This window comes from Micropterus dolomieu, linkage group LG21, assembly GCF_021292245.1.
Source record: "Micropterus dolomieu isolate WLL.071019.BEF.003 ecotype Adirondacks linkage group LG21, ASM2129224v1, whole genome shotgun sequence".
Classification (NCBI taxonomy): Eukaryota; Metazoa; Chordata; class Actinopteri; order Centrarchiformes; family Centrarchidae; genus Micropterus; species Micropterus dolomieu.
In genome coordinates, this window is record NC_060170.1 from 35,643,605 (window position 1) to 35,650,629 (window position 7,025).

A 7,025-nucleotide genomic window follows, 5' to 3' on the forward strand; every position below is an offset into this window, starting at 1 on the left:
AAATGAGGAACGCTTCACGAATTTGCGTGTCATCCTTGCGCAGGGGCCATGCTAATCTTCTCTGTATCGTTCCAATTTTAGTATATGTGCTACCGGAGTAACACAACAAAGCCCTGCGGCTGGGCTCTATATATAGGGGTCTGTCCCGGGACCAGCCAGGGTCAGGGTGGCTGCGCATACAGAGGCTGGAGGGGACAAACGGCCTCTAACTGGCTATAATCTGCTCAGAAATCAGAGTATGCAGAGGTCTGGGTGCTGGACTGTGCTCCCTGAACCTATAGTGACACTCTGAGACCACATCTGACCCGGTCTGACTCTGCTCCAGTTCCCGTCTGCCCTGCTGAGGAGCTCACGGGGCTGATGGGAAATCTATGCAAAGAGCCTTTATGTCAGGCAGTCAGGATTGGCTGAAGGCGAGACAACAAAAGACCTCCTCACAGCTCCTCCCCCTGCATTCCTCCAAGAGGGCCCCCACTGTGCTGAAAGGGCTGCTGGGAGGGGCCCAGGGGGAGGGGCGAGCGGGGGAGGGAGGCAGAGAGTGACTGCTTCTTTCACTCAGGCGATCGCAGCAACAAGCAGCTCCTCCTCAGCGTCTGCAGAGACGGAGAGGAAACAGGCTGACGCTCAGCAGAAGCTTCTGAGATTAAGATCATGGCGTCCGGCTGCAGGACGGCTGATGTGATCGCTCACGCTTACAGAAGCTAAACTTGTGCAGACTGACAGGGTTTATATGTATGTGGGTATAAATGCTCCAGGATCAGGACTGAAGGGGCAAAAAGAGACAACTCTGCCACCTCATTCACACTCGGCTACAGTCAAACTGCCAGTGTTTTTAAAACCCAACACAGAATGTGGACATACAGAACAGATATATACAAACAGGTATATACATAACCACGAGTGATGTTTCTGGATTAAATTGTTGATTTCATCACTTTCTTCCTTTTTTATAACTTCCTGTTTCCTTGCTTCCTGTTGTAGTTCTTTAATAAATGCCAGTGCAGTTTGATGAAGTCACCAGCAGATGTCAGCATGGGACCAGTCTGTTGAGTCAGAAGAACAAACATGAGTCAACTGACTTCAGACATTTAAATGTCCTCGATGTGAACTGCTGCTTAACAAGGTAGACAATGTTTAACTGGCAGAACGTCTGCAGGGAAATCAGGAAAACAAGATCCGTAAGAAAACCTGATAGGTTATTATAGTCAGCCGGGGCCCCTCACACTCTAAGGGAACAATAGATAAAATTAGCATCCCCCCGTCCCCCCCCAAAGATTAAAAAACTACCAGTGAGGGGCCCTGCCATTCATCTCTGTATCGTTTAGACTGGGACAATATAGAGAAGATCAGCAGGGGCCCTCGGACTGGGGGGCCCCGGCAATCTCTTCTGTATCATCATATCTACATCACTTACTCTCAGGGGCCACGCCGGTCTTTTCCACTTCGTTCCATCTGATTTGGTCCCAGGGCCCACTCCGGTCTTTTCCACGTCATTCCCCTTGATCTTGGTCTCAGGGGCCACGCTGGTCTTCTCCAAAGCATTTGGAACGGATGAAGGTGGGGGACAAAGTAGGATTTAAAGTAGAACCCAAGTAGGATGTTAGATTTTGTGAACTTTTGGATAAGAGACTGGACAACCCATTAGCCTACAGTCTCTTATGGCTTTATTTAAACGGGTGTAAGACTAAAGTCCCTAAATGCTAACACTTTTCAGTTTCCGGAAATGACCCCCGCCGGGTTAAGATACTTCCGTGATCTGTTCTGGACCTGCTCAATTCCCACCAAACTGGCGCGACATAGTAATAATAATAATTATGCATTTTATTTAGTGGCGCCTTTCATAACACCCAAGGTCACCTCACAAACAATATACAGATCACTACATAAAACAATACACACAACAAACAAACCGCATACAGATAAAATGCATTAAACACTCAGTACAACATGTTATAAAAAAGCTTGTATAAAAAGATGTGTCTTAAGACGTGTTTTAAAAGTCAACAAGCAGTCGCTATTGCAAACATCAAGGGGAAGAGAGTTCCATAGGTGGGGGGCAGCATAACAAAAAGATCTGGGACCCATGGTATTTAGTCGAATCCGAGGTACCACAAGAGAAATTGAAGATGAAGATCTGAGAGCACGTGAAGGGGTGTAAACATGGAGAAGTTGTGTAAGGTATTGGGGTGCAAGATTATCAAGTGCTTTAGAAGTAAGTAGCAGGATCTTAAATTCAACTCTATACTTTACTGGAAGCCAGTGCAATCGCTGAAGAACTGGAGAAATGTGCTCAGTATAAGGAGTTCTAGAAAGAACATGAGCTGCAGAATTCTGAACTAACTGAAGCTTATGTAGCAATTTGGAGGGAACACCTGTGAAAAGAGGATTACAGTAGTCTATAATTGAAGTGACCAGTGCATGAATAAGAACTGCAGTATTATTATTTGAAAGAAAGGGGCAGAGACGATTAATATTACGCAAGTATGCGATCCGCGATATTATTAATTTGAGCTTCAAAGGATAGTGTACTATCCATGACACCCAAACTTTTAACCTGTGAAGAAGGATAGATTACAGTATTGTCAAGGTACTAAGAAAGATAATTAGATCTAGACTAAACAGATCGAGTGCCAATAAGAAAAGCCTCAGTTTTGTTGCCATTTACATTCAAGAAGTTAGCAGAAAGCCAATCTTTAATTTCAGCTAAACAGCTGGACAAAGATGGTGGTGGGAAAGAACTAGTGGGTTTGGCAGACAAGTAGAGTTGGTTTCATCCGCATAACAGTGGAAATGAATCCCACATTTCCTCAAAATATAACCAAGAGGGAGCATGTAAATAATGCAAAGAAGCGGGCCCAAGACAGAACCCTGGGGAACACCAGTAGTGACTATAGATGTCCTTGTTCGAAAACATTTTAATTGAATACGCTGACTGCGTCCAGATAGATATGACCAAAACCAAGACAGAGCAGTGCCAATAATGCCAATAGAAGCTAATCTGTCAAGAAGTATCTTATGTGAGAAGTGCTCAAGTCTTGAAGGACAAGTATGGATAAAAGCCCAGAGTCAGCTGCCAACAGTAGATGATTGGTTATTCTGACAAGAGCAGTCTCAGTGCTATGGTGGGGACAAAAGCCAGATTGAAATAGTTCATAAAAATTATTATTAGAAAGATGTTCATGAATTTGAACTGCAATACACTTATCCACTACCTTTGAGATAAATGGTAAATTTGACAATAATTATCAAAATTAAATGGATCACCCCCGGTTTCTTACGATTGGGAGTAATAATAGCAGATTTAAGAGATGAAGATACAGAACCAGAAACAAGTGAAGCATGAACAATTTTAGTAATCAATGGCGACAGGGCTGGTAAACAAGCTTTCACTAAAGGAGTAGGTAGAGGGTCTAACTGACAAGTCTAAGATTTAGATTTACCTATCAGACCCACTATTTCTGAAGTATTTGGTAGTGTACAGTTAGTGTTAGGATTTGGTTTTGTGCTGTTGTTTTCCTGTGTTTATTTCATATTGTAATGGTTTGGAGTTTTGTAGTCTAGTTTATTATTTAGGCTCATTCGCTTTCAAGTTTTCTTTGTAACTGTCTCATCTCTGGTAAATAAATCTTTGTTTAAACTGCATCCTCCTCGCGTACATCTGCATTTGGGTCCACACCTCAGCTCTCAGCTCCTGCACTCAGCCTTTCCCCATGACAGTTAGAGAACACAGAGGGGAGAGGTGTGTAAATTATAGATTGACAGGAGTCATTGTGAAGAGTACCAGTAAGTAGGCCTAATTTCTGATGTACCTTTTCAACCTTAGATGCAAAAAAAGTCAAAAAACGATCACATAAGTCAGTGGAATACATATCCGATGGCAGAGAATCAGGTGGTTGCAGAATATTGTTTACCTCCAAGAAAAGGGACCTGGAGTTCCCATTACTAACTCCAATTACGTTGGATTAGTAATCAGATTTAACCTTGGACAGTGCATTTTTATAATTTCGAATATGTTCAGCATACATTTCTTTATGAACAGTAAGGCCAGACCTGACATATAACCGCTCTAACCTACGGCCTTTAGTTTTAAGTTCACGTAGTTCATGTGTAAACCAAGGAGCTGAGTGTACAAATGAAACAATTCGAGTTTTCACAGGTGCAAACTCATCTAAAATCATGTTCAGTCCATCATTGTAGTATGTAACTAGTTCATCAACAGTAGATAAATCCATTTTACTGGAGAAGATGGCAAGTTCATCCGCAGGAGTAGGCACATCAATGTTCTTAATATTCCGAAATGTGATCGAACGACACGGGTTTACCTTAAAAACTGCCAATTTGGCACAAAAGGACACCAGCAGGTGATCTGATATAGACAGATCAGAAACAGTACAATTAGAAAGTGTTATACCAGAACAGCAAACGAGATCAAGATTATAAAGTATTGCTAGCCCCCCTCACCGTCCCGTATCATGGGATTTAAAAACAAAACTATATCCTGGGGGAACAGACTGGTTTAGATGAAAAAAGTCGTCTGGTTTCTGCCATGTCTCAGTTAGACAGAGAAAGTCAAACTTACTGTCAGACAGTATGTCGTACACCAGAGGTCCTTTATTAGAGAGAGATCGTATATTAAATAATCTAAAGGAAAAATTGTTTTTACCAGAATCATTGCCACATAGCACTTGGCGTTACGACTACAGGCGGACATTAGCGTGTAGATGTGTTTGGGGCGGTAAAAATATGAAGCACGCAAAGTTTGGTCCAGATTTGAGCATGTACAGTTAAGTTACGTTAACTTCCTGTTTCACAGCGAAACATGGAACTTCATCACCTCACTGAGGATTTGCCGTTGAAGGACAACTTGGAGGCTTTACAACATGATATCATCAATGTGTTGAGTTTTCTGAGATAGTTTTGAAATGCATAAAGCCAACCTGCAAGAAGTGGTTCATCAAAGCATAAACACAATCACTTCCTGTTGCCAGCAGGTGGCGCTGTGACTACGGGTGAATGTTGCCTTGTAGATGTGTTCAGGGTGGGATATGAGAGCATGTAGACTGAAGTTACAACAACTTCCTGTGTTATGGCGAAGAGTTTAACTTAGCGGCATTAACTGCCAATTCATGACTTTTACAACATGGCTTCATCAATGCGTTCTCTGGGACAGTTTTTAAGTTGATATGTCCAACCTGGTAGGAGTAGTACATTACAGTGTGTTACATGTCATTCCTGTTGCCAGCAGGTGGCGCTGTGACTTTGAGTGAATATTGGCATATGGATGTGTTCAGGGTGGGACTCTTATAGTACATTACAAATTTGGTGCAGATGTGAGCATGTAGACTGAATTTAAAACAACTTCCAGTTTCATGGCGAATCATCAATTATTGACAGCACGCCACAGGCTAACTGGTAATAACTGTTTGTATGACTTTTAATCGTCAATGGGTTTAGACAGCACAGCAAAAATTTGAAGTTGATCGGATAAATTCCCTGGGAGGAGTTCGTTAAAGTATAAAGTGTGTAAATCACCAAAAATGACCATTAAACCAAAATGGCCAACTTTCTGTTAGGATTAGGCAATGGCTCCAAGAGGCTTTTTTGTACGTCTGGACATGATAGACGTACCACATAAATTTCGTACATGTAGGTGAAATTTTGTCCTGGGGCTGCTCTGTAGGGGGCGCTAACGAGTCATTTTTCCAAGCCCATGCTCAAAACCCATGAAGTACCAAATTTTTCCGCCGCGTCTGAATTATGTGCAAAGTTTGGTGAGTTTTCGAGTATGTTTAGGCCCCCAAAATTGAGGTTACTTTGAAAGAAAGAAAGAATGAATCCCTTCAGTTTCAATAGGGACCTCGCACAGTTTGTGCTATTGAATATTAAGGCCAAGTTATTTGGTTATTTATTATGTTCAGCTATCCTTGCATGTACCTTTTCAAAACGATGGCATTTTACCTTTAGGCAGCTTCGGCTGTGGAAAAATGAACTCACGGGGGTCAACGTACATTTACGTTAGCGCAGGAAGGGCTACGAAATTAGGTAATACCCCTGGCTGTTTTCATCATACACTGTGAAAAACTGCAGATGAATTCTACTTCAGGCACGGACACATGTTCAACACAAGAAGCTGTTTCAGCCACACAAAGGAAAATCAGTCCAGTGGGATTTATTTTAACGACCAGTTGTGTTTATTGTTTGATCATGTGACAGATGAGTTCGAACTTCAACACTTCCTGAAGTTTAACTGTCAGTTTTACAGTGTAGAAGAGTCAAGTTCAACAGTCTCTGACACACAGTCCTGCTGCCCTTTTTAGATCCTGCAGGAGAGGACTGCCTGAGACCAGGACCCTGAGACCAGAGTCTCCACAGGGGACCAGGAACACAAGCTGCACATCAGCTCTGAGTCCCAGAGAGTTCAGTCTGCAACACACCAGCACAAAAGTCACTACTCAAAATACACAAATCAATTTACACACACACGCACACACACGTGCTGGAAATATAATTATTAGTTATACATATTATACATATAATTAATAAAGAATGTCATCAAAAAGTTGATTTCTTTCAATAATTCCATTCAAAAAGTGAAACTTGTATAATGTTTACATTCATTCCACACAGACTGATATATTTCAAGTGTTCATTCCTTTTAATTTTGATGATTATAACTGACAACTAATGAAAACCCAAAATCAGTATCTCAGAAAATTAGAATATTGTGAAAAGGTTCAATATTGAAGACACCTGGTGCCACACTCTAATCAGCTAATTAACTCAAAACACCTGCAAAGGCCTTTAAATGGTCTCTCAGTCTAGTTCTACACAATCATGGGGAAGACCGCTGACTTGACAGCTGTCCAAAAGACGACCATTGACACCTTGCACAAGGAGGGCAAGACACAAAAGGTCATCGCTAAAGAGGCTGGCTGTTCACAGAGCTCTGTGTCCAAGCACATTAATAGAGAGGCGAAGGAAGGCAAAGATGTGGTAGAAAAAAGTGTACCAGCAATAGGGATAAC

General features: G+C 42.0%; 1 non-coding gene across 1 annotated transcript; it reads right to left on the reverse strand.

The window, feature by feature from the left end:
- LOC123961069 lies at positions 1–104 on the reverse strand. The gene has a single exon (XR_006822657.1). It is a non-coding gene; the product is annotated as a U6 spliceosomal RNA (small nuclear RNA).
- Between the last annotated feature and the right edge of the window lie 6,921 nt (positions 105–7,025).